Here is a 26,903-nt window from a genome sequence, read left to right as displayed (position 1 = left end):
TATGTAAAAGGAAGAACAATGCTGTCTTACAGTGTTTCATAAATGACCACAGTGAGCGCGCAAGAATGTGGCAGTTTTTATTGTTCACTGCACATGTCTGAACATCGCAACAGTCAAAGCTAGATTTTAAAAGCCTCCTGCGGAAGTGAGTGTAAAACATGGAGACCAAGGCATAACTACATGCTCCGATGAATCAAATCCTCTGGGCCAATTCTTAAAAAGTAAAAATGACATGGGAAGCCATGCTACAAAAATGTTTTGTAAAAAAGTAGTGTACCTAATTTATTTTAATTACATGGTAGTGCTCAAAGAAATCGTTGTGTTACCATCTTTTCAGGCTTCCTCGTTCCAGTACTAAAAATTTGAGTTTTGCTCTTTCGAAAGAGAGGTCTATCGTACGTCTGCAGAAAACCAACCCTATCAAATACCGAAAGTAATTTTCCACTGGTACCTAACTTAGGCCAAACCTCCTGCCACGGAACCCAAAGAATGGGCAGAACCAGACTTCCTGTCTTTTCTATCTTCCAAGATATCTTCCTACCCTACTAAATGTGGGGGCAGATTTACAAGCCCATTGCATCACTTTTGCGCCGTCATTGCGTCACTTTTGTGATGCAGTGACGGCGTAAATCTTTTGGCCCATTTACAACGTGACGCATCTAGGGAGATGCGTCACATTGTAAAGCCCTGCGTGACATTAAACCTGCATCAGGTATAATGTTCGCAGGTAGGCGTTCCCACGCAGGAAAGCCTCGAAAAAGTGATGCGGTGAAATCTACAAGATTTCACTGCGTGACTTTTAGGACGCCACTGCGTTAAAACCTAACACCTGCTTGAAGCAGGCGTAAGGAGTGACGCTGTGTATTGGGAACAGGCCGCAACACGCATTGCTGGAGTTGCGTCGTGCTTGCGACACGACTCCAACAATGCATGACTTTTCCATCAACAGATGCGTCATCATTTCTGATGCATCTGTCAATCCTTGCGCCATGGTACGCCGTTTTGTAAATACGGCGCATTCATGGTGATGCAAGGGTTTTGCATGGTGGTGCAGGGAAAGTGACGCATCTCTACAGATGCGTCACTTTCTTGTAAATCTACCACCTGGTATATATCATTTTTGTATTAATGAAAGATTTCTACTTTGTTTCTAGTCAAGTGGCTGTGCTTAGTCAATGCTGTATAAAGTGTTTCATTTTTAGGTCTCGCTACGAACGTAGCGCAGCTGCTTCGCTAGCGAGACTCTATTGCTGCCGCTTTGGTGCTGGAAGGGAGACAGGAGGTGGCACGAGCGGACAGGAGATGTGCACTCCGTACGCGTGCACATCTCCTGTCCCCGGAGGCTGGCAGCGCGCGCATCCAGTTTCCCTCCCCCCGTCGGCTCCACGGAGCCAGCTTGTCCTTTATGGAAACGGTACTTGGAATGTGCTTCCCTGCGTTATGATAGAAGGAATGTGGTCGCTGTGGTGGTTCTCTTCTTCTTTTAACAATCTGCCCTAAGACGAAAGGCAAAGCAGTGTTGCACCTAGATTTCTATCCAGACCGTTGGCATATTAGCGCTCATCCCCTACTCTTCTCTCCAGGGTTTAGCTATCCGTCTACACCATTCGGCTTCACTCCTTGTTCTTAGCACTGTCATTCTGGTTTTTCCCCCTTTAAGCTTATTTGACAACACAGCGTATTTTTAATGAACATGAAGTAAGGCTGCAAACTTTACAAAGACAGCCTCAAACATTTTCAAAATTATGTACCTAGAAATCGAAACACACATACATGCAGCCTGAGATTGTAAGAACAACAACCACGAAATTCGCACTTAAGGACACGGCAGCACCATCGGTGTTTAACGATCCTGTAGGTTTAGAAGCAGTTTCTGTGCCGGATTTGTTACTGGTGAGAAGGCGCTACTGGAGAGACCAGATCCTCCCCGACTGGAACTGTTAACTCTTTCATTAGCGCGAGGCAATTGAATGGCACCCTAACCTGCGCTATCGTGACATTGAACATAATCTCACGGCCGCTCTGTTATCAGTCGTGTAAACAAACACCTCTTTTCACAAGGTTTCTGCTTTGAGAAGTCTCTTTTTCCCAGCTCTTCATGGGCACGTGCAGCGTCCGCCTGGGGGCGCATGTGCACTCCCCTACAGGATCCAGGCTGGCGGGCGGGAGACTTTCTTAATGAGACCAAATAAGGCCTGGAATAAAACCGACCTCTTTGAAAATATTCCAGTCCCAGCCCATGTGCACTGGGGGGAGGAAAACAAAAACAAAGGTCGTATGTCTCGTGCATCCCGTAGATTCCTTACTTCTGCTTGCTTTTTTATTTTTATTTTAGTGAAATCTGGTTTATCCAGTTAGTTACTGGGTGTTTTAAAAGTTCTGCTTGCATCTCTCCACTTTTGCTCCTAGGAATCTCATGGATGTTCCAATTTAAGAGGCACTGACGCATACCAGAGAGCCTCCTTCAAACGACGCGAATGTGACCAGGCTGGCTTTTTTTTTTTTCAGTAGAGTTACTTCCTGTATGAACAAGTCTGTGCCAGTTGTGCTGCGAACAATTTTCACAGTGGGGGTGCTGCAATGCACATCATATGACCAGGGGCGCAACTAGACCAGAACTTAAGGGTGGGGGGGTGTTAATACTCCCAGCCAGGACTGGCCCTAGCCCTGGTTGCGCGCAGTGCACCAGTCTTTTTTGGCGCCCCTTCCCCATTATCTCCTTCTCCATGAATTCCCTCACTACCACTCACCAACGATGCACCACATCTTTCTATAGCCCCTTTCTGACAAACATTTACTTTTTAGGTCGAGCCTATTCGCTCTGCGAGGAATGCTGTATTGGGGTATGCAGTGGAAGCTCCGCCCATATTTGTCATTGGCTTTTGTCATTGTCCTTCTTAAATGTTGGCTTCTGATTCGTAAGTAGGCTTGTTGGTCCCTCCTTGGTACCTCATTGTCTGCGATTGTTACCTCCCATAACGACTGGACCTTTTACTTGCCTTCTTACACGGTCTGCGTTGTATGTGGGTGAGCACTGTGGTGTTTATTGACTAATCGGGACAAACAATGGCGGCTGCTTTATTGTATTTGCAGCTTTCGTATAGAGCACTATGCTGCTTCAACTTTAAAAGAGGCTGCCCCCTACCTAGACAGCACTCATGGCACTACGGCAAAGCTTTTTACTTTTTTTTATAATTACTTTTTAGAAGAACGCAGCATCCACTTCAGAGGTACCACGAGTTCTCTCAACTTTTTTTTATTTTTGTATTTTGCATGCTGAGCGTCGCGCTCGGTTAGGGTCACCAAGCTCAGTTTAATTTTTTTTCAGAATTATAATGTTGAGCGTGGCGCCCGCTTCAGGGACACCACCCTCTGTTTCTTTTTTTCTTTCTTTTCCCTTTATTGGTGAGCGCAGCGCCCGCTTCACGGACACAGCATCTACATACAATACAATAGGTCTTCCTTTTGCTAAACTTTGACCTCTTGGTATTGTAAATGACATTGCCTTTTAATATCATAAAAGGCCATGCCATTTACAATGCCAATAGCTCAAAATCGTGCTATTGCAAGACCTTTTGCATTGTACATGCTTGTTACAATTAGCAGCAGCAGAATCCCACATTAAAGGTCCATGCTTTCTGTTCCTTGATCTATACCTTGTGTGGCTAATATTTTCTGGTGGCTGAGGAAATCAAATTGTCATCTCCCTGTTGAGCCGAGAGAGTTTCCACCTATCTTAGAATCCTTCTCGCGATTGTGGCTTCTGTCTTAGCATGACTCTAAAATAAAAGAGGTCCAGTAAGATTTCTGAGTGCCATGAGAGCTTGTCTCCATAGAAACCAGTCAATATGGAAATTTCTGGTTGGTTTCTGGAGTGAAGTTGTGCAGGCGGCTTGTTTACGGCCTTTCCTGACCCAACCATCTTCATGGTGCTAAGAAAGCGCACGGTGAAGCAGAAACATAGGGGCATATGAACAAGCCCCTATCGCCACGGCAACACCACTTTTATTGACGTTGTGGTGGCGATAGGGGCTCAGCCTTATGTACAAGGCAGCGTTAAGCCACTTAACGTAGCTTAACGCGTCCTTGTAAATAAGACCCCCTTTCATGCTATGGTTAGTGTGAAAGGGTTGGGCAGTGGGTATTACGGTGGGCATTCCACCGCAACACCCATTATTTTTCATGCTGCCCCCTATGTATAAGGGTTGCAAAAATTAGGACCAGGGAAAACCTGGTCTTAACTGGCGAAATGAGGAGAAATGCATTATTTCTCCTTGTTTTTGCTTTTTCCATGTGTGTTGCCTTGTGCAGCACACATGGAAAAAGCAAACTGCCATGGATTGTTTATGTACAGGAAGGTCCCCCTTCCTATACATAAACAATATGTAAATACAATGCCATTTGTGACTTTAATGTGTGCTGCATGAAGCAATACACATAAAAGTGACAAAATGACATTTTAGGATTGTTTATGTGAAGGAAATTACACCTTCCTACATATAAACAATCCTCCCCTGCATGCAGACACCCTATCACTATGTTGCAAGGATGTCTGCGTTGGCACTACACTGGTAATTGTAGCACCAGCGCAGGGGGAAATGAAAGGCTGTAACAGATCCACGTAAATATGATACAGCCTTGTGTTTCAGAAGTGGCAGAGTGAGGTGTTAAGACTTGACGGCTAATGCCTCACTCAGCCATTTTGCTTGTACATATCACCCATACTGAGATATCTGGTTATTTTTCCTCTCTCAATTTAATTAGGGGAGAAGGTGAATGCTGCTCCTGCTGGGCTCCCTTCTGATCTAAAGTATCTATATATAGATAGATAGATATGTGTATATATATATATATGTACATTTATCTTAAAAATATATATAAAAAATATAGACTACAATAATATCCACTATTAAAATTTTAGAAATAAAAGAAATATTGAAAACTAAAACATAATGTAAAACTAGATAATACAGGTTATATTAATTGCAATAAATTCAATTTCATTTTACATTTAAAAAAATGTAATACTTTAAAAAATATATATTTTACATACCTAAAGTAAATGTATCTTTTAATTAGTCTTTAAAAATATCTACTTTAAATTAAACTGAAAAAATATTATGACTTCTCGATTAATAATTATTTATTTTATAAAATATAAAGTAATTCAACAAATTAAAATCATTTTTAAAACATCTGTTTATCAGGAAAAAAAATTAAATATCCTCTCAAATAATTAAAATATTTAGAATTTAACATTAGTTTTTATGAGGGGAAGGGGATCAGCTTATTATTGACGCTCCCAACTTAGGGCCTGATTAGGATGGTGGGAAATGGGAACCGCCGACAAGATGTTGGTGGTCCAGCACCCTGAATAAAGATGCAACAGCCTTCAAGGCGCTCGCAAATTGTATATTTTATATAGCGGCTGGAGCTGAGGGCTGCAACACATGCTCCTGGGGCCGGCCTGTGCATAGGAGGGGAATCATATCCCTACAACGATGGCGGTACCTACCAAACACTGCCGTAGGGATTAAGATGTCCCTTTCCGCCTGCCTTTTCATGGCAGAGAGGGACTTTGGGGCCCACAGCGGGCCTCCATTTCCCCTGCCCACAAGTTGTGAGTTTTAGGGGGCACCTATGGTGCACCCCTAAATATCCCTGCACCATGTGGCAGGCACCACTTGGTGTCTGCCACATAGTGCAAGGACATGTCAGGTGTCCCCTTTTTGCATTGCAAAATGAGCTGCAGCCAGCAGCACCCGCTGCAATGCAAAGGATAAGCATTGCGACCACTGTGGTGCTGGTCGCATCATAATGCCTCTGTTGGGACCGCTGACAGCCTGTCATGCGGTCCTGTTTTCGACATTACGTCCTCCTGCTATCCTAATCAGCCCCTAAGTCATTAAGGTGGCAACCTTCATGTCAATGAAGGGACATTGGGTAGGGACTTAGCTGGCATTCGTGCAGCAGGTACATTGACACCGGGTCCCAGGCGTGTGTGTGGCCTACTGCACCCTAGTTATAGCTATTTTTAATACCAAAATGATGGACTTGAGACACATTAAACATGCTTGGTTAGGGTCCACTACACATTTCCTATACACTGGAGCATAGGTCTGCTGAAGTAAGCACGGGCCTCACAATCCATACAAATTGGGAAGTAAGTGCCCATCAGATGATGAACCTCAAAGTGTATGTGCTCTGTAATTCTATAATTTCTTAAACCTATGACTTTTCTCACTATTTTTCAATAGAGGCAAGGGTCAGATGTAACCTCTTTTAGCCTTGCACACTTGCTTGTGTCTGACCAGCTACATCCAAGTGTACAGAAAAAAGAGCCACAGTGTGGGCATTTATGAGCGCATCCCTCTGGGAATGAGAAATGTACTTAAACTTGTTGTGCTGGACACTCTTGCTGCTCTAATAAACACGTTGTGAGCTCTGGTCTGCTTATGCTCCATCCATTTATTTTCTAACGTCCATAGGTGAGCCACAATAAGGCAGAAACTGGCCTTGAGTTGCTTGTTTTCCAGTTCAGAGAGGACCTCGTTTGGCAGTTCAGGCTGGACTGTTTCTTTTGGACCAAGACCAAGGCAGATTAGTTTATGGCTGGCTCTAATCCCAGGTGGCATAGTGGTACATAAAATTGTAAAATGGGATGCAGTCCCAAGTAATTGCCAGTGACTGAGTTAATTCTAGCATTTATTCCATCACTTTGTTGTTTTTGCAGCAAAGCACAACCAAGGGAAAAATGTTTTAATAATGATGTTTTATTCAGAGTTTGCCAAGTTGGGAAATTGTGGAAATTATCCAAGCATACAAAATGCTGATTTCACATTGATCTCTTGCATTAACAAGCATTTTCAATGCAATGGTTTCGCCTTTGGAAAAGTTAGAGCTAATGGCAATGTAAATGACAATGCCATCTATTTTGCTATTCTCAAAACAAACACATACATTCAAATTTTTACATTTACAATGCCAATAGCTCTAACTTTTCCAAAGGCGAAACCATTGCATTGAAAATGCTTGTTCCTTGAGATAGCACTAGCAGGCTCCAGGGATCTAGGTTTCGCAGGGGCTTCACCGGTGGACAGGCCGGGGTGCTTCCTTCAGCATAGTGTAACAGAGCAATGAGGGATACGGTGGAAAAGGAACTTAAAGGGACAGGGAAATATTGGGGGGGAGGAAGGGTATGGGGTAGAGAGTACAAACGAGGGAGCTTGAGTGAGGGCAACGCAGATATGCGATGAGTAAAGCATAATGGAAAGCGGGCAGGATGGAAGAGTGGGGTGTACACGCTCTTGGGCGAGAGGTAGAGAAGAGGTGAGCGAACTACGAAAGGGGAAACAGAAAAAATAGTTTAAGAGGGGAAAGCAGTGCGAACGGGAGACAGGGGGGAAGGGGTTAAACATTGTTTAAATATGTCGCAGACCCATGGTGAGGGTGCTAGGACAAACCCCCAGTCCAGGAGGCAGTGGCAGACAGCGGGGTGTTCCCGCCAAAGACCAAGGGGTGTGGGGGTGTGGTGCTGGTCAGAAGCGGGGTGCCGGTGAGACTAGGAGTGTTAATTGACAAAGAGTGCTGGTGAGAGTAGGGGTGTTTGTGGAGGAATAGTGCTACTGAGGGGGAGCTGCTGGCGGAGGGGGGTGATGAGCAGGAGGGGTGTGAGGAAAGCAATACTCGAGGAAGGGGAGTGCTGGTGAGTGGGCGTGCTATGTGGGATAGGGGTTAATGGTAAGTCCCTTCGGCTGGAGAAGAAGGGGTACAGGTGAAAAAAGAGTGGGTATCCGGAGGTACAGGAGTTTTGCTTGGAGGAGAGGTGCTTGGTTAGAATTTCTGGTGCAGGAAGGTGTTAGAAAGGGGCGCTAGAAGAGGCGCTCCTCGGAAGTGACCGGAGATGTGGGGGGAAGGGGCCCTGGAAAAGAGTGCTGACGAGAGGAGGGTTGCTGGAGATGGGAGAGTGCCTTGGGGGAGGGGTGCTGAAGGTGGTGGTAGGGAGAGGAAAGGTTCTCATAAAAGGGGCGAGCTGTGTGCGCGCCCGGTGTAAGCTCCTTGCCAGAGGTTTTTGACCCCCACCCCGTGTGATATGTTAGGCTGATCCTATCTGGGAGAGCAGGACAGGAAGTCTGTACATTCCAGCGCATCCCTGTCCAGCTCCGGTGCAGGCGGAAAGATACGAGACCCCAGAGGAGGAGGGAGTAAAGAACCCGGGACAAGGCGGGACCCCCTTGTGAGAAACGCAGAGCGCAGGGCAAGTCCGGTCCTGTGCTTTCCCTTCCAGGGTCACAACCAATGCATGTCGTAAGCCGTGTGCTGGGCAGGTCGCTGTGCTCAACACCGAAGCATCCAGTGCAGAGTGCACGCAACATCCCTGACGCGCGGAACCACCCGGCGCGAGCAGCTTAACGTGTGTAACATTACCGAAGTGAAGCTGTATCCAGCGTGCACAGTGCAGCCTATACTACATCTCAGAAAAGGAGTTCACTGAGGACTGGACAGAACGGACTGCCCTACTGGTACTGCCGAGGATCTCACAAATCACGCATCAGCCGGTGCAGGAAGGCGAGGCGATGGCGAGGCGATTCAGGGGCGTGTTTGGCCAGAATGACGTGCACAAGACGTGCACAAAGGGGCCGGTTGAGAAAAACATCCCAGGAACGCCCACGAGTCGCCTCGCAGGATGACGGACGCCTCTGTTTGCCAATGGCTAGCGTCCATTTATGGAGCTAGCCAATGGGATACAGAGGCGGGCCGAACATCCCTACTGTTGACAAAAGTTTTCGACCTGCGCGGAGATCTGCGAGCTCTCGCCAGGTCGAAACCTAAAAAATGTGGGTCGGTTAGTATCTGCTGAGAATTGTGCACCATCAAAGTTTACTTTTGTTGCAGTGCTTGACATGGTATTCACTAATGTCACCAATAGTCACAGGTTTATGAAATTACTTGACAGGATTATTAACTTGTAATGTTCATCTCAGATTTCAAGTCAAAACCAGAGGCTGACAATATGCATAACCTTTTATTGTCACTCAAAGCTGCCGCACTTTAAAGCACATGTCAACTATATTTTCAGAACTAGAACCCCAACACAGACTATATAAACCAAAGCCCATAAACCCTCTTCCACTTTTATTTGGCGCTCCTTGCCAGTTAAGTATTTGTTAGTAATGTTAAGCGCATTTTGTGATTCATGGTATTTACACAGGATTTTGTACTGTATTAATAGAAGACAATGTATTGACATGTTTTTTCGATAGGTGTATGTTTTAAGGCTTGTTCTAGCTTCCCAATTTATGGGAAATGTATATATTTGTTATGACAGTTAGGCTGTTTTGTGCACTATAGTTATGTTTAAATCTGATAAAGAACAAGCGACTCTTGTCTGCTTTCAAGCCTTCCATTTCGCAAGGTTTGTGGAGCGTTGAGGGTGAAGGAAACGGTTATCAGTGCAAGGCATTCTTTCAATTGTGCCTCACGCTGACTTGGGAAAGGGATGTATGACATTACAACGCATGCTTTTACCACGCATGCTGTTACAACTCAGTTTTTACAACGCATGCTGTTACAACGCATAGCGCTTTGGGGTGCTGGATAGTGAATAGTTTAATTTACTATTCCAACTCCAGTCCCCGTGGATAGTAGGGAAGGTGTTAGATAGTAAATTAAATATATTCCCTATCCTAGAGCGCCCCCCAGTGCAATGCGTAGTAATGGTTTTCGTTGCAAAACCTGCCTTGTAATAGCACTGCGTTGTAAAAGTTTCGTTGTAAAGGATGTTTCCCTTGGGAAAGGAATCCAAGTGGGAGCATGGGAAGCGCAGGTCCCTGCGGGCCTCCATAGCTTCCAAAGTCTTTATTGACAATGGCGTTGTGTGAACGTTGCAATGTCATCCTTTCAGGCGGCCATTTGCTATAATGGTTGCCATGGAGTTAACATGGAGTTAAGGGTCTCCATCAAGCTTTACAGCTGAGAGAATAAGTGAGGCAGTTTTTTTCACACACTTACTCTCACATTTTTTTCAGCAGCATAGAAAATGATAAGTGCAGCAAAAAAATTTGAATCGGAGACAGTAGGGTTGTAGCTACTAGACAATGGAGTAAGGTAATAAACAAATCTTCTCAAGAGTGAGGAACGTGAAACAACAGTTGTGGAAGGAAATAATGAATTGATGAAAAGAATGTACAAGATGGCGTTAAGGACCTCAATTAAAGACATTTTGGAATCGGTTTTAAGGAGAAAAAGAAAGGCAACAGATCCATCAGGTGAGAAGTTTTATTCCCAAGAGTAGGAGGAGGGGACAATATTAAGGGCCTAATTTCGAGTCTAGCGGTGCAGGGACCGCCAGTCTCCAGGTGGCACAGCGGTGGCGGCTCCAGCCACCGCCCACCAGCGGTCCGACCGCCCCATTAGGAGTTGGCTGGTCAGACCGTCTACACCACCCGGGAAACTGTCATTCCCATGGCATTGGAGCGGAAGCCAGTGGCTGCAATATGCTTGGCGGGACCGCCAAGCATATTACTAGTTTCCTCTCCTCCAGGGTTTACATGGAGGTACTTTCTTCTTGTAAACCTTGGCAAAGAGGAAACAAAGGAGGCCCTACAAGGCCACCCTCTGCCTCAACTGCATGTGGACAGACACAGGGGGGCATAGGATGTATGACATTACAACGCATACTTTTACCACGCATACCTTTACAACGCGGTTTTTACAACGCAAACCTTTACAACGCATAGCGCTTTGGGGTGTTGGATAGTGAATAGTTTAATTTACTATTCCAACTCCAGTCCCCGTGGACACTAGGGAAGGTGTTGGATAGTAAATTAAACGTATTCCCTATCCTAGAGCGCCCCCCAGCGCAATGCGTTGTAAAAGTTGCGTCGTAAAGGCACTGCGTGGTAAAAGTTGCGTTGTAAAGTATGTTTACCGGGGCATAACATGTGACCACTGTGTGCATGCACATAGGTTCCTGCACGGCATGGACTTTCGAGTCCATGCCATGCAGGAACCTTGTTGTGCGGTCCGATTGCAGTGCCTATTTCAAAGGCACCACTGTCTATAAAAGAGGTACCACCATGGCTCCTCCATGCCGCCCGCCTGCCAGACTACTGAAAAATCGTAATCTGGGAGATGGCCCACGGCAACCTTTGGTGGAGCGGTGGTGAGGCAGTTTGCACTGCCGTGCCACCGCTCTGCCAAAAGTCATAATCGGGCCCTGAGTGTTTATCAGGAAAAAGAAAGATGAAGAAAAGGGAGATTGAGAAGGATAGTAGGGAAACGTTTTCAGCCTGGTAGATAGGTACCACACCCAAGGAGGGTGTGCAGCACAGCACAAAGGAATGTATCCTTGGCAGCACACATGAGAATTAGGTTGAACTTGAAGAGGATAACTCTTACAGTCGTGATGGAGAAAGTTGTGATGAATTTTTCTTTGACAATTATGAGGATGATGGATGGAATTTAGATTATGATAAGGAGGAAAAGAATTGGAAGGAGAAAGGTTTAGTAAAAGACCCTCAGGGGGTGGATATGTTCAGCCCAGATTGAATAAGACAACCTAGGACTGCAGGCTGGTGGCTGCTAGCTCATTTGGCAGAATTAATAAGTCTTCAGATTAAAAAGCCTTAGGAGAAATAGGCAAGATCTGTGATGAGAGCAGAATGCTCTCAACGGTGATAGAGAATAAGGCATGTTTGACCCCAAGACTTGGACCCTGATTTGATTAGCTCTTTGTTTAAGATGGGTCATGACCCCAGAAAAGGGCTAGAAAGGGCACACTAACAGTCAAAGGTTTAGGCTGCTGGTCGTTCTGTTCCTCTTGCTAGGATTATGGACATGGCAGAGGAAGCCAAATCTAAGTCAGCCTCTGGATACAGAGTTGCTAAGGGGTTGGTCTCAAAGGGCAGTATGTTTTCTTGGAAATGCTAGTGCGGCCTTAAGGCGGAGAGATGAAAAGCAATATTCATGCAAATTAGTCCTAAATTGGGAGACTTTGCTAAAAAGGAGCCTGGCAAGGATCCAAAAGGTTATTTATTTGGTGAAGGCTTATTGAAATGTGTTGGGAAATACGTTTTCCACCTTCACAAGCCTTGATAAGGCTCAAAGTTCCCTAAGAAGGGTTTTAGGGGGATGCGTTTTTGACATTTCTCTGGCCATTTTAACTTGAGGTCCGTTTATCAATATCAAGGACGAGCATCTTTTAGAGGTTTCCAGTCAGCCACAGGTCCCTGGTTTCTATCCTCAGAGATGAAGAGGTATCAGAGGACGCCAGCCCAAAGGAAGGACTCTCTATACACAAGGAAATCAAAGTAGGAGTGAAGATGATTTCTGGTTCTTCCCTAGGAAAGGTAGGAGGTCGATTGTGAAATTATGATCACAATTGTAGGAATTTGGGTCCTAAAAACAGTACAAGGGTACATAATAGAGTTCAGGGAGTTGCCTGTTCGGGATGTGAAACCGAAAGAAATGTTTTTTCAGGAGGACCAGCGATAGTTAGTAAGCATGGAGGTTCACATTTTGTTAATAAAAGGAGCAATAGAGAGGATGATTGGGAACATGTAGGTTTTGTGAGCACGATATTCTTAGTCAAGAAGTATGACAAGGGGTGGCGTCCAGTCATAAATGTAAGAAATCTGAATTGATATTTAGTTTACAGGTATGTTATGGTGGAAGGTATCCATCTATTAAGAGATATTCTGGAGAAGAATGATTGGTTGGTAAAACTGGATTTGAAGGACGCTTATTTTACCATTCCAACTTCGGAAGGGAGTCGCAGGTTTCTGCAATTTAGATGGATGGGAATCCTTTATCAGTTCACTTGTCTGCCTTTTGGACTGGCATCAGCACCTTGGTGATTTACGAAGGTACTGATCCCAGTGGCCTCTCTCTCAGGGAGAGAGGACTTCTTATGATTATTTATCCCAGCGATTTTCTAATTATGTCTCAGAGCCTTTAAAAGTTAAGGGAATACTCGTCTGTAGTATGGCAACTTTTAGAGTCCCTGGGGTTGTTGATCAATGTGGATAAATCAGTTTTGGTTTCTTGTCAGGAATTAGGGTTTCTTGGGTTTCAGGTGAACACTTCATAGGAAACTTTGAGTTTACCAGAAAGGAAGGTTGTAAAAATAAAAACAGAGGTATAACAGATTCTGAAGAAACAATACATTACCTCGAGCTCTTTAGCATGAGTAATAGGGTTATTTTGTACTTCAATGCAGGTGGTCCTTCCAGGACCACTTCACTACAGAGGATGGCAGGGGCTAAAGATGGAAGGCTTAAGGAGGGGTTTGTGGTCTGGAGACCAGGTGCCGATAACTTCAAAAGCACAGGAGGAGTTGTATTGGTGGCAACACAATTTTGAAGTTTGGAATGGCCGAGCAAATTTTGGAAACAGAGGCAACCCTTTACGGATGAGGAGCTTGTTTGGATCAACAGGAGACAGGTGGCAGATAGTCATGGGAGGAGAGTCAGAGCCAAATAAATGGGTTAGAGATGAGGGCAGGCCTTTTTGAGCTACAACGCTTTGGGAAAAGATTGAGGAATTGCAGTATTTTGTTAAAGATGGCCAATGTACCTGCAGTCCATTATATAAGCCGATTGGGTGTCAGCAAATCGAAGAATTTAACTCAGGTGGCAAAGGAGATATGGAGTTACTGTCTGGAGCAGAAAATAGGTTTGCAGGCGGAATACTTGCCAGGTCTGTACAATAAGGCAGCAGATAGGAACTCAAGATACCGCAGAGATTACAGCAATTGGAAGTTGAATGTGCACCCATTCAGGAGAATTCAGAAAGCTTGCGGTCCCTTGCTGGTGGATCTGTTTGCCTCAAAGTTAACGTACCAGTTACCTTGGTAGTTCTGTTGGAGATCAGATCCCCAAGCAAAAGCAGTAGATGCTTTTCAACAGTTATGGAAAGGAGTTCAGGAGTATTTATTTCCAACTTTCTCTTTTTAAAAAAAAATATTTGTATTTAACAACAACAAGACAGCACAAACAAAGAAGAAGAATAAAGCTACATATATACGACATTTAAAAGAAAAAAGGTTTCCCATTAAATATACAGAAAAATAAGATACTGATATATACATAAAACTAAATTCCAGTTCAAGTTTTATCTCTATTACAGTAATTCCTAATTCATATATAGATATAAATTAAAATATAAGCCCCTATATATCATTTAGTTTGGTCATAGATTGAGCACCCCTTACATTTGCCAATGCATATTCCATCTCATATGTTTCCTTAACCAGCATCCACCAGTCACTTCTAAGTGGAGGGTTTGAGCTAATCCAGACCCTAGCAATTACCAACCTAGCGATTACAAGCAGCCTCAAGAGTAAGCGGGCCTGTCTATGATTCATATTTTCAGGACCAATCATGATTTCCTTGATCGTAAAAGAAGGATATATCCCCAGCTTCTGTGAGCATATTTGACCCACCTGCTGCCAGTATCTCTCTAGCTTAGGACATGTTACAAACATATGTATAATATTAGTTGCATAAAGGTCACATCTGGGGCATTTTGTTCGAGTGTTAACAGATCCCGGAGGAGTCCATTTAGCAATTCTTTCTAATGTATAATAGAGAAGACAGATGGTACGAAATTGTTGTAATCGTATATTACTAGAGTGTACAGAGTTACTTATTACACTTAAACTTTGTTCCATGCTGCTGATCGTTACCCCTGCTCCCAGTATCTTGCTCCACTGTTCGGCTAATTTGTTGCAATCCCCTTTTCTATAGCTAGTAAAACACTTATACATGTATTTATATAGCGCAAATCACCGACACGGTATCTAAGAGCTTGCTTAGGGAACCCGTCCTGGTATTCCCCTGTGAGAAACCCCTGGCAGGGTGTCCACAAGGTGAAAGCCAGGCATCCCGCCGCGAGGGGCCGTAGTGGAGATTGAGCAAGCTATTGCCCAGAGACGCAAAGTGTGACCCCGTGAGTCGAGTGGGCACCGGAGCGAGAATTGTCGAGACCGTAGAATTTTGAGCCCGAGACCCGCGGAATCGAACCCTGGTCCACAGTCAATCTCAGCTTCCAGGTCTGCCGCCTCTAACCACTGAGCCACGCTTCTCCACTCTACATATGACTTATAAGAGATGTTGCTATTTCCTGATATAGATTGTCCCAAATCTCTGACTTAGATATTTTTGTCAGATTTAGATGTTTCAGCAGATAATTCTTGATTTGTAAATATTTGTAAATCATGTGTCCTGGAAGTTTAAACAATAGTTGTAGATTCTCAAAGGATTCAAAACCATAATAGTCATACAAATCTCCAAGAGATGTAATACCATAGCTAACCCAGCGTTTACTAGTAGTATCCTGAAAAATCTCCGGGAACATTGGATTGCCCCATAAGGGGAGTCTATCATGATATCATGAAAATTCACATCTAGAAAGAATAGCCCTCCATATAAAGGTAATATCTCATAAGGTCTTAAATTTAATCCATTTAAAATAGTTTGGATCATTAATTCTATATAGGTACATAGTAATATTCTCTGCCAGCATATGTTGACCAAAAAAGTAGTGCATATGGGGTTTAAAAGACTATGGAATCAACCAGCAAATGCAGACCAAAAGTAAATTTTAAAGTCTGGGAAGTCTATTCCACCCTTTTCGAAAGGAATTTTAAGCGATTCTATAGCTCGCCGTGCTTTTTTAAAGCCCCAGATAAAACTGCTAAGTAGACCCCCTAATCTTTTGAAGAAAATATTGAGAACCAGTAGAGGGAAAGATTGAAGGAGATACAAACATTTCGGTAATATTTTCATTTTAATAATATTTGAGTGACCGATGATACCGATGGGTAATTTATGCCATTTTTTCAGCAGTATAGCCATATCTTTAATTAAGGATTCATAATTCAAAGCAAATATCAAGTCTATTCAGGAAGATAATTTGACCCCTAAGTATGTAGCAACAGAGCAAACACCATGTATGAATTCCCTAGGGTTAAAGTTAAGAATTATTTGAGTCTTATTGGTGTTAAGTTTATACCCTGATATAGCGCTAAACCCAGCTGCTTCATCCTCGATTAGTTTCATCACTCTATCCGGCTCTCCTGTAAAAACTGCTATATCGTCAGCATAGGCGATGACTTTAAGAGAGGTTGCGCCATATGACAATGGTGTAATTTGGAAATTAGATTGTTGTGCATAAATACATGGTTTGATATAAAGGGCAAATACAAGGGGTGAAAGTGGACAGCCTTGCTGTTCCACGAAAAATTGGAAAAGCAGATGATTGTAACCCTAGGTACATTAGTTTAGCTTGTTGTTTATTATATGAGGCCTGAATCCACAGTTTGTAAATACCCTTCACCCCAATATTTGTTAGTATAGCCCATACATAATCCCACTCTACCCTATTGAATGCTTTTTCCGCATCTAAAAGTAACATACCAAGGGGAATATTTATTTTTACCACAAGATCAAAATCGCAGATGGCAGTGTTGACATGTGTAGTGGTGTCTCTACCTTGAATAAAACCATGTTGATGAACAGATACCAAACCCGACATAGCTGGAGCCAGACGGTTTGCGAGTATTTTTTTCAAAGATTTGTGCATCCGCATTAAGAAGTGAGATTGGCCTATATGAGCCACACTCATCAGGGTTTTTTTCCCAACTTTCTCAATGATTCAGAGAGTACTGTTATTGGTGAGGAGACAGAGGTGTCAAATTAATCTGATCACTCCTTTTTGGACAGCTCAGCCTTGGTTTCCAGGGTTGTTGGAGATGGTAGTAGAAGAGATGTATTTGATTTCATTGTTGGAAAACATGTTGTCAGGTCCAGGAGGAGCTGTTCATCTGTTAGTTTTAGAGGGATCTTTGAACCTACTTGTTTGGAAGATTTCAGGGGAGGAAGACAGTTTGAAGGACTTTCAGAGCAGGCTCAAGAGTTGCTCAAGATATCTTGGCCACCTGGGACAAGGAAACATTATCACGGAGTATGGAAGAGATGGGTTAGTTAGTGCATGGGAAGAGACCTGGATCCGTGGAGGTATCTCTTGTCAAATTTTCTAGTTTATTTTCAGGCTTTTTTGAGGAGGGTCTAAAGTATAGAACACTTAATTGTAATAGATCCGTGGTATTAGCAGGTCATGCTCCAGTAGAGGGTTTTTCCATAGGATGAAATATTTTGATTTGTAGAGTGATGAAGGGGATTAAGTGACCTAGACATAGGTTTTTTTTATGGGATGCAAATTTGATTTTTAAGAAATTAGAGAGTTGGTCATCTAATCATTTTTTACATTATGGCAGTTAAGTTGCAAGATCTCAATATTTTTATGCCTGATGTCTTTCACAGGATTTTTAGATGTGCATGCATTGGAGGTAAGTAACCGCTTCTGCAACCCAGATTGAGTTGGTTTTAACATTGCACAAAGAAGTATGACAATGTCATCTTCTGTATTTTATCCTAGATTTGATGTCTATCCAAAGCAATTTGTTGTGTGTTCTTTGAGAGAATATGAGAGAAGGATAGCTGAATTCAGGAAGGATGGAGTGACTCAATTTTTTATTTCTTATGTAAGGCTTTTAATCCTGTGCGTACTGCGACTATTGCGCGTTGGGTGAGATGGTGTATGCTTGAAGCAGGAGTGGATATGCAAATGTTTGGTGCACATCCAGTTAGAGGGGCTATGGCAAGTAAGGTTTTTACATTTGGATGTCGTCTCAAAGAGATTCTGAGGGTTGCAAACAGGTCAATTGTTGTTGTGCTTGCAAGGTTTTATTTAATTCCTATGGAACATGTTTCAGCGGTTGTGTTATCACAGCTTTAAACATGCATGATGCTAGCCTTTGGTCTTGATTTGAAATGTAGATTCTCCTAGTTTTATGATTGGAGAATCTGGATTTCATTAAAGACACAGAGGCTAGCATTTTCCCGCCCTCCCTTCCTAGGTAGGTTATATTGAAGGGAGAGTAAAGAATTGGTTTGTTAAAGTTTCTGTAAAATGTATAAAACGTTTGTTTGCGACAAATCCTTTTGTTATGTTGTTTTGCAGTGTTATGCTGTGTTTTAATAAAAAAATGAAAAGGAAGAAAATTTGAAGAAAAGAGTGGAGAAAAGGATAATTTCATTATTGTATGATTACAAGTTTAAAAAAGTAAGCCTCGGAGCAGCTATAAAGAGGAAGATGGCTGCTGGGCTTTGGTGTATATAGACTGTGATGGGGTTCTAGCTCTGGAATTTTAAGTATGGTTAAGATGTGCTTTAAGGTATTGCAGTTTGGAAAGGCATTAAAAGGTTATGCATAATGCTAGCTTCCGGGTCTTTTATGAAACCCCAATTCTCTAACCTAGGAGAATCTACATTCCTATTAGAAGCTTTCCATAATATACAATGGTCCACACCAATGTCTGCTTATTTCTATACTCAGTATGCGCTTTACTCCTGATATTCTAAGATGGTGCATGTGCCCAAAACAAGCAAGAGATGGGTTATCAACATTCCTACAAGTCTTCAATTCAAGGCGGAGGTAAAGTGCATTAACTATATTTTTGCTATTTTTTTTCTCTGTCTAAAATGTGTATCTCTGTAGAGAAACCCCCATAAACCTCTGCAGAGAAAAAGTCTTGCCCCCATGTAATTACATTCAAGTTTGGGAAATGTTCTGAAAATATACAGAATTACAAGTATTGTAAATCTGTCACTTGCCCCTAAATTTCTTGGAAAATCAATGCTTGAATCAATTTTTGATGCAAGGATGCATTTTGTGCGAATAAACTGGTGCACAAAACACAACACCTATGAACAACAACTGCTCATGTGCTGGTTGTTTACATTGTTCCAAGTACCACAATTCTGCTGTGAACAGCAGTGTGATTAATTATGTGATGTGGCATGATGGTGTCATTTCAGAAAGTTCAAGTAACAAGTGTGGGGGGCAAGCGGCCGTTCTTGGTCACCACAATTGCTGGGTGAACACCCGCCAGTATGAGGAATGTGCAGGGCTGTCCGGAAGTATTGAACACCCTCTACTGAGTCTCCCAGGCTCATCGCAAGATGTCTAACTTATGTCCTGAGGTAACGGACATTTACTGTCAGACTGCACGGAGCAGGTGCAGCGACATTCTGCTTTCAGCCCCTGCAATTCTATATGGCAAACCGGAAGGGTTGGGGGAGCCCGAGTGTTATAATGATGAAAATGATGCCACCTCCATCAGTTTCAACATCCAGCCCATTTGACAGAAGCAGCATTCTTTGTCAGGCCCCACAGAGCGGCGTTGCAGCACCTTGGACAGCTGTGTAAACATATTAATTAATCATTAGAAGGAGCAGAAGGATAAAAATGTTTCTCCTTTTATTAAGAAACTCCAGCTGGACAATGGAGTTGGCAAAAACATCTTTCTATTTATATATATTGACTCACATGGTTGGTTAATTTCTTCTGACTTTGCAGCGCATGCAATACATTAGTGTACTTAACACAGAACAGTTGATTTAAGCCCCAGCAATCCCTTCACCTCTACAGGCAATCTAATTGCATCTCTGAGTATTCATGGCCCCAGGGCTGGAGTGGAAGCATACAGCAAACTCTGTATCTTCATCCTGCAGTTGCTAGTACAGAAGCCAGCAGTAGCAGCAAATTGCCTACCCCAAAAGCTATAAAGAGAGATTCAACCGTACTAGTCCCCCATCTCATGCATCACAGCCTCACATCAATGGCCATGAATCTCCAACAGCTGAGCTGGTGAGCACAAAAAGGAACCATTCACGTCCTCACGGATCACTCTCTAGCTGGTCCCCATTGGAGTGAGAGCTCGGAGTACAGTCCTCCACTTTCATCACATCAGAGACCTGACACAGACATTTTTTATATTCTCCCTACGGGGCATAGGCTACTTGGGCTTCTTGGTGCAACTAGTCCACCACTGTAACAGGCCTCTAAAAGGCTTAGCCGTGTCAACAGCATTCGATGAACAAGAACAATATGCCACTTGACCTGTATTTCTTTATCTATGCCTGGAGGGTACTTATTGTTCTGACCCCAAAAACTGTACACAATATGAATACTAATATATCAGCAATATTTTTTTTATTTTTTTACTTCCTCAATATCTCCAATAAATGCATCAATCACATGTCCACAATTGTTTCACATTATTCAACATATGTTTTCATAGACAACTTTGATAGGAAACTTTGCAACAAAACTCCTGTGCAAATAAAATAGTTTATAGCCCCATCCAACAATCCACTCACTCCTACATTCATGAAAAACACCAACCATCATACTAACCATACACACCAAGACCCAGCCCCTCTACATATACACAAAACAGAATACAATGGGGAAAGATGTTCGGTTTCAGCCGTTGTAGTGTTGTGAGCTGGAGTCACTCTTAAAACGGCCAATGCATGTTTCAGTGTGGAAGATCATTTTATCGAAACACCTTTCTTCATGACCACACAAATGAGACAACTTCAAGGGGTGGTGAATGGGAGACAATACTGTCATTCAGATCTGTGAGCTCAGATATAAGTTTATAATCACACTTTCCTTTTTCTTCACCTACTCATCAGCTCTGAAAAAAACCTCCTAATGATCAGAGATATTTCAAATTAATCCTTGTATCTTCTTTTCCTTTTATGAAAAGCACCGTCCCAACACCTTTAGTGTCTCCTTGTAGTAAATTTATGCTGAGATCTCTGATTTCCATGAGAAGGTGGAGGAGTCGGATTACCGCTTGTCCACTCTTGAATCCAGGGTTAAGCTCCTACCAGATAGGGGCCTGGAAATTTGCGCATTGCTCGACAAAGTGGTGAACCTTGAAGATCGATGCCGTAGGGATAATGTACACTTCTTTGTGATACCTGAAAAACAGATGGCACAGATTTTAGAGGTTTCTTTGTGACTTTTTGCCAACCCTCCTAGGGATTGACTTTTTACAACCACTTGGGATGCAAAGAGTGTAAAGAATAAGATCACGGCGAGCCACTACATCTTCTGGCTCAAGATCTCCAGCATAAGCAGACTCGCCGGATCCTGATGGCTGCAAGAGCTCATGGCCCATATAATTTTAATGGCCACAAAATACAGGTGGCGGGAGACTTTTCTAAGGAAACAAGTGATCGGAGAAAGGCTTTTCTCTCCTTGTGACCACTCCTTTGCAAATACTAGGACATCAAAGTTGGCCTCTCCGAACAGGCACACATTTGGATTACAATGGATGGAAAGTCACCATCCCCGCCAAGTCATATTTAAATTAAAAGTAAGCATAAGTACAAGAAGTAGATTAATTAACAACACAAAATATGATGCGATCTTAACCACTAAATGCTATCGATTTAAGAAGAAGAGGACAACAACAAAGAGATCAACAAGCACCCATTCCTGTCATTATTGGGGCATGTATACGAATACCTAGATATGGGCAGAATAACAAAAAGGCGAGACTTACTCCTTGTATTTTCTTGAAATTGTGTCAAAAAGCCCAATTCCTAGAGGACTATGACATGAAAGCAGAAAGGACGGGTCCACAAATAATGAGGGACACCCTGAAAAAAATATATAAATATATGCCAAGAATAAGTATGGTAGTTAGTCTATTATTCTACTGGATTAGTGATTTAGAAGGATACCCACAATCATAATTGTTCAGTATCCCAAGGCACCAAATACGAAGGAGCACTCACCAAATAATATACTTGGTAAGGCTACTCGAAGTGCCTGGTTCAAAATGACAATGGATGCGACCTGCCGCCGTTAGTAGACTTGATACTAATGGGCAAAAATAAAATCAAGGTGTACAATATAGAGAAACATGAATAAAACATTCTATTCAATTATAATATTGGTCACCACGGGACCACATACTTAATGGGTGAAAGAACAAGGGAGGTCTGATAAAACCATACATCGTAGATAAATGTATATGTTTGGGATTAATTAAAAAAAGGAAAACTGAAGCGGATATGACAAGGAATTTTATGAACACGGATTGTCCACAATATCTTACCTTATCTCTATGATGTAAATAGAGATGGTTCTATGCAGAATATAACTCACAACATGTATGGTACGCCTCAATAGTTAATGCGAGGTGTGCTCTCGGACTGTGTCGAAATCCAGACAACAGCCCCATGGACATGTTAATCTCCTGTGTGAAAAAATGTAATATAAGAAAGGGTACTTATATCAGGTAACATGTAGAGGAATCAACCAATGTCACCCAGTAATGGGACCATAATTAAAAATAAATATTTATAAACAAACGTTAAGTTAACATGTACGATTAGCAACCGTCACTGGTGCTCCGTGTAGACACTATTGTAAATATAGGGAGAATCAGTTGATTTTGAGACGGTGCCCTGTCCGATTTAGCGTAAGAATTATCTAGAGGAAAAACGGAATCCTAGGCTAATGAAAAAGATGTAACACATAAAAATAGGGCCACACGTCTATAAAGAACCCGCTATACAAGATGAGTATACCTGAACGTATGGATAATAAATGTCAAACTTTCGTGGACACTACAATGAAAACTTGAATACGCTAATATCTATTAATCCCCAAACATGAACCTTTTGCCAAATTTTAAGAAGTTGGGCGTTAATATTATCAGGAGTTACCACAAAGTGTATTAAAGGTAATCCACGGGCTAGCCATAGATAGTGGAGAAGTGTGGCTCACTGGTTAGAGCAGGCAGACCCTGAAGCAGAGGTCAGACCCGGAACCAGGGTTCAATTCCCGACGCGGCAGGGTCTTGAGCTCAAATGTCCATGGACTCGATAATTCTCGCTTCGTGCCTGACCTAATCATGGGTTCACACTCTGCAACTCTGGGCATTAAGCTTGCTTAATCTCCACAACGGCCCCCCTGCGGCGGGATGCCTGGCTTTCACCTTGGGGATGCCCTGTAGGGGCTATCTCACAGGGAAAAGCCAGGACGGGTTCCCAAGGCAAGCGCGGAGATACCCCTTCGGGGGTCGATTCAGGCGCTATATAAGAAACATAATAATAATAATAATAGTAATGACACGGTCTAACCATAACTCATAACGAATCGTACATAATTTACACCAATACCCCCAGTATATTGAAGGTATGTGATCCAAAATCCACGGGCTGGCCACAAGTAGTAATAACACGGGCTAACCATAACTCGTAACGATTTGTATGCGACTTACCCCAATCAGAGATGTCGGTCTCCCGGCACGGTAACAAGGGTTTGTGACAAGATGCGAGAGGCCGGAAACGAGAGCCCCCATTTTAAAGGCCATTTATTTCCCGCTTTATGTTAAAATTAGAGGCACGCCCAAAGGGGAGAAGCAAACATTAAAGAGGGACGCAGTCTAAAACCTCAGTTCCCTGGTAGCGGAAATTGCGCATAGGCGGGATGGTAGATATAAACAAAGGACACCACATATAGTCCAGACCACCTTTTCAGCAAGCGCCAGCAGCGGCCATATTTGCCTACCCAAATCAAGTTTGCCTATGATTGTGTTATGTAGTGAAAGAAAGGAAAAACAGAGACAAAGCATAAACGAAGGGTCATTCATAAGCAAATATTACTCTTTCCATAATAGTTGTTAAAATTATTACAATTCCATTTTTTACGATTTCAAAAAAACATTTTAAGAAAAGAATTATATCCCACTGATCCAGTATATACACATCTTAACTACAATCATTGTGGTCAATTATGCCAAATAGTATTCCAATGTATGTAATATCACTAACCCCACTATAGTTAGCAGGTACTTGTATGGTTATCAATTGTAATTCATTCACGACGTTTAAAAACAAGGTGTAAATAGGTATTTATATGATTTACAGATGTAATTCATTCAGGACATTTAAAAACAAGGTATAAATACCACATGGTATTTGACATGACTGAACCAATGGACCACTGGCACATTCATCAAGAGTCTCAAATCAATCATAATTAACACATGTGTATACCATTGCAGTACTCCTTATTAACTGTAAGCTCATAGGAAGTGATGAAGCTCCCTATCTGTATTGTGTCCCCTTAGAGTGGCCCGTAAGCGGCAAATCCATTTGGCCTCTTTCTGGCGTAACAGTAGTTCCCGATTGCCACCCCGTTCACCACGTGGAATATGTTCTATACCATGGAACCATAGGTCCCTGTCATTGGAGTGGACTTCATTGTAATGGGAACAAAGGGGATAGTGACTATCGTTGTTTATAAGTGCCCTACGATGTTCTTGGAGACGTATCTTTAGAGGACTTATCGTACTACCAACGTAGATAATACCACATTGGCAGCCAAGTATGTAAACTACATGGGTAGTAGTGCAGTTTATAAATTGCTGGATATCGTATCTCTTTTTGGTATTATACCAAAAATTAGTAGTTTTGTTACGACCAAATGGGCACATGTTACACGAACCACAAACAAAAAAACCTTTCGGTTTAATAGGTAGCCAGATGGAAGTGTTGGGTTTATCGTGTATGTAGCTCGGGCACAATGTGTCCCGTAGGGTCCTACCCCTACCGAAAGTCAGAATCGGAGTAGCATTAATGCTTTTTTTCAAACCTGGTACTTCCAATAGGAGGCCCCAATTCTTTTTTAGGATACCTCCCACTTTTTCACTATTGGTGTTATACTGAGTTACCAAGGCCACCGGTCTATGGGCAGCGCCACTAGAATCATTTCTTGGCCTATGTCTGAGTGTCTCATTTCTCGAGAGGCTCTTAGCTTTTGTCACAGCTTTAGACACAATTTGCGGGGAATAGCCTCTCCTAAGGAACCTTTGCTCACAATCCATGGGATTTTGATGGTAAGACTCCTCTTAGCTACAATTTCTGCGGATCCTGGTAATTTCCCCATAGGGGATGTTATTTATCACTGATGGAGAGTGAGCACTACTGGCGTGTAATACACTATTACACGCCGTTTCCTTTCTAAACAATGTGCTTTCAATGATATTGTCCTTGACATAGAACTGAATATCTAGAAAGTTTATGCTGTCCCTATTGTGTTCCATTGTGAATCTTACATTATATTCATTGGAGTTAAGAAAAGCGAAGTATTGATCTAGCTGTTCACATTTCAGATGCAATTAGGGAGCACTTGTACTTTAGTACTGGTCAACAGTGGTATAGCGCCCAGAGTTCTAAAACCAGCATATAGTCAAAAACAGGTCAGAAGCAAAAAAAAGACAGGGGAAAAACACACCAAATATGCCAGGTCTAACACACAGCAGATGAGCAGATTCATAAACTTTACAGTAATGCAGAGCACGTGGTTCATGGCCAAGTTGAAGCACCTGCATGGTTCATATTTCAATATATTCCCATTTCTCCAAATGATGACTTAAGAACGCTCCTGATAGCGCGCGGGCACCCACGCACACAGACGCACACACACTATTCTACCATCTTTGGATTCTGTGGCATTCAGTCTCATTTAAAAGCTATTACACTGTAAAGTTATCTCTCATAATGCGTACATGGAATTCAAATGGCAAGCACACAGCACTAGCGTCCTTTGAGGAGCTTATAGCGTCATCCCTGTTGATTCAGCACCGACGCCTCCTTCTCCGCAGGAGTGCTAGAAAATGTAATTAGATATTTTACGGTTGGTACAGTATGTGAAAAGGTCACCGCCTCACAAGGCTCGGGGATGAGCAGATATTTCACAGCAGCCTTTGCTGCGTTTTTATCCCATTTGGCTGCTGCTGATAGGGTTTCCCTGCGTGTGGCAGATTTTTTCGCAGAGAGATCAGGACAGCGGAAGACAGAACTGCCTTCTCATTAAAAAGTAAATGACATGCGGTGAAAAAAAAAAAAAACTAATTTGGTGCTCTACATCCTCCGCCATTTGCCAGGTGCTTGCACGAGCAAGTGTGTGCTGTCACTGCTGACAACCCCCAACAGCCGACGCTGTCATAGAGCCGTTGGGGCCTTTACTCGTGCTAAAATTCTTAGATTGCAGAGGCCTGGGCAGTCCACAATGCGAGCAGCCTTTTAAAAAGTAACTAATTGTACATTAACAATTCTGAAACAAGTGGGTCAAAGAGAGCAGAATGAATGCAACCTAAGATACTCACTTTTTCAATACCTTCCTTGATCTTCTAACCTGGAAAATGGCTGCTGAGACTGTAGCATGCAAACAAAATGTATTTTAGCAGAATCTACATACTCTCAAACTCCCACCTTAATTTATGACATTTGTTAGGTGGTACCCGGTAACAGTTCCTTCGAGCGGGGCCATAATAAGGGAGGGGCAAAGGGAACATTATGCCTCATGCCCAGTACTATACAGGGCCTTGCTCCTTCATCTACATTTATTTGCAGATATTTAATTGGAAACAGGCGGCCATTTTAATTTGTGGGTGCATATTAGGTGGCTATACTACTAGATGCCGCCAGGTGCCATGTTTTCCCTTCCCTGGAATACACTTCTTTTTTCATAGTTAGGAAGAAACCTCTAAAGGGCCCCGCATTAAGCTCAAACCCCAGGCCTAGCAAAGGCTACTGGCAAGCCTGCCACCGAGGACATGTGCATGCTTCTAGATTGGAGACCTGCTCCACGGTGCAGCAGCCCTGGGCTCAAAGTTGTTCCGCATGCCTTACAACATGGCTGCCGCAGCATTGTAGACAAGATAAAGGAAAAGGCCCTACGGAGCCCAAACTGGGGCAGTGGGCCAGGCACTATACTTGCTATCTCAAACAGGGCTCACTCACCTTTCCAGTGCCAAATACAGATCGTCCAGTTTATGAATGCACTTATGCATGGGATTGTCAATTTTTCAGTGTACATATATGTGACATTTCCAAGTCTTATGTTTAACCGTATATGTCACACTTGATGAATATCTGAGAAGAGTGCGTATAACCATGTCATATTGTTCATTTTATAAGCTTCATCCATGATTTTTTTTTCTAAGTATTATCAAAAATGAAAAG

The sequence above is a fragment of the Lissotriton helveticus genome, chromosome 3_1 (genome assembly GCF_964261635.1).
Source record: "Lissotriton helveticus chromosome 3_1, aLisHel1.1, whole genome shotgun sequence".
NCBI classification, from domain to species: domain Eukaryota; kingdom Metazoa; phylum Chordata; class Amphibia; order Caudata; family Salamandridae; genus Lissotriton; species Lissotriton helveticus.
This window is presented reverse-complemented; position numbering follows the sequence as displayed.